Source organism: Crocodylus porosus, unplaced genomic scaffold (genome assembly GCF_001723895.1).
Source record: "Crocodylus porosus isolate Cpor-Errol unplaced genomic scaffold, CroPor_comp1, whole genome shotgun sequence".
In the NCBI taxonomy this organism is placed as follows: domain Eukaryota; kingdom Metazoa; phylum Chordata; order Crocodylia; family Crocodylidae; genus Crocodylus; species Crocodylus porosus.
In genome coordinates, this window is record NW_017728914.1 from 15339689 (window position 1) to 15341331 (window position 1643).

Below are 1643 nucleotides of genomic sequence, written 5' to 3' on the forward strand. Positions count from 1 at the left end.
CCAGAAGAGAAGGCTGAGGGGCGATCTTGTGGCCTGTTATAAACTAGTCAGGGGGGATCAGCAGGCATTGGGGAAGTCACTGTTTCCCCGAGCACTGCCAGGAGTGACCAGGAATAATGGTCACAAGCTGGCAGAGGGTAGGTTTACGTTAGATATCAGAAGGCGCTACTTCACAGTCAGGGCGGCTAGGGTCTGGAACCAGCTTCCAAGAGAAGTGGTGCAGGCTCCTACCCTGAGGGTGTTTAAGAGGAGGTTAGATGAACATCTAGCTGGGGTCATTTGACCTCAGTACTCTTTCCTGCCATGTCAGGGGGTTGGACTAGATGATCTGCTCAGGTCCCTTCCGACCCTACAAACTATGAAACTATGAAACCATGAAATTTCACAGAGCCCTAGTCTGCACATCCCTTGTGCAGAAAAACCGCACATAAAAAAACAAACAAACCCTTCTCAGGCCCTTGTCCCCTTGTCATGCAGAGTTAAATGAGCAACTTGGTCTTTATCCCTTTTTCTTCTTTGGGAAGGGTCTCTTGCTCTGAGGCCCACTTCTCTTTTTTTGTCCACTCAGGCTGCATAAAACAGTAGAAAGGGAAAAAACAACTTAAAGTATCGACTTAATCTCAAGGGCTTGGCTGTTTGTCTCAGGCCAGTCCATCTCTGGCAGGGTTCCCTGCCCCGCCGTGCTACTCTTCTTTGTGGAGTTCTTGCAGCTGGGTCTCCTGGCTAAATGGAGCTTTCATAGCTCTATTGCCAACTCCCTGTCAGCTCTTCAGGCCCCACCAGATGTTCCCAGGCCCAGGATGCTACGCCTCACTCTCCGGCTCCTCTCTCGGCTTCCTTCTTCTTCCTCTCTTCTGGGGCTTCTCTAGCTATATGGAGTGGCTGCTCTGAAACCATGGCTTCCGGGGCACTTCACACTTACTTTTTTCCAACATTTCACCTCCAGTCATGGGATCTCTGGTATCTTTCCTTTCTATTTCACAACCCTTTAAAAATAATAATAATGCTAGAAAGCATGCACCCCAACCCCCTCCCCGCCAATTTTCTGGTAAAAGACTTTTGAAATAAATTATCTAGTTTTACCAGACACATTCTATTCTTAGTGGGTTCTTTTTATAGCTGGATTGTTTGATTCCTATTTTTTTTTTCAGTGTAAATTGTAAGTTTTCTTTTTGGGATACATTTAGTATTCAGAGTGGTTGGGATAAGGTGAGTATTTTACCTTGAGCATCAAGCTCTAAGCAATGTACTAAGCAATGTTGTCTTCTTTGTCCAGTGCCACGCAGACAAAGGTTTCAGTCTGACCGAACTGGAACATAGCTGGTTGTTTATATTAAATTGTTAGTCACTTAATATTTTTCTGAAGTGCTAGATATTAGGACCCAACTATTTTATAGTATTGGGAAGCTGAAAGCTTACTTTTATTTCTGAAGGACACATTTTAAAAAATGTGTCAAACTATTTGGACGTAATTTCAGTATTTGTCTACCTATCATTTTTTATGGCTTTGTAAGTACAACAAAATGGTTTATATATTGTTGTTATGCCGGTGTAGAACAAAGATGTCAGAAAATGAAAATGGATTGGAGCTTTAGTCACTCAGCGGACTGCTCAAAAGCAGTTGTTTAATGGAAATGATACTC

The 1643-nt window shown here is 43.5% G+C and overlaps 1 long non-coding RNA gene across 1 annotated transcript in view; it reads right to left on the reverse strand.

The window, feature by feature from the left end:
- Positions 1–1204, reverse strand: part of LOC109310271 — a 4565-nt gene extending 3361 nt beyond the window's left edge. Inside the window, exons 1-2 of the long non-coding RNA XR_002101173.1 lie at positions 1084–1204; positions 923–986 (exon numbers count right to left, since the gene is read on the reverse strand). This is a non-coding gene — a long non-coding RNA (uncharacterized LOC109310271). The remainder of the gene's footprint in view (positions 1–922; positions 987–1083) is intronic.
- Between the last annotated feature and the right edge of the window lie 439 nt (positions 1205–1643).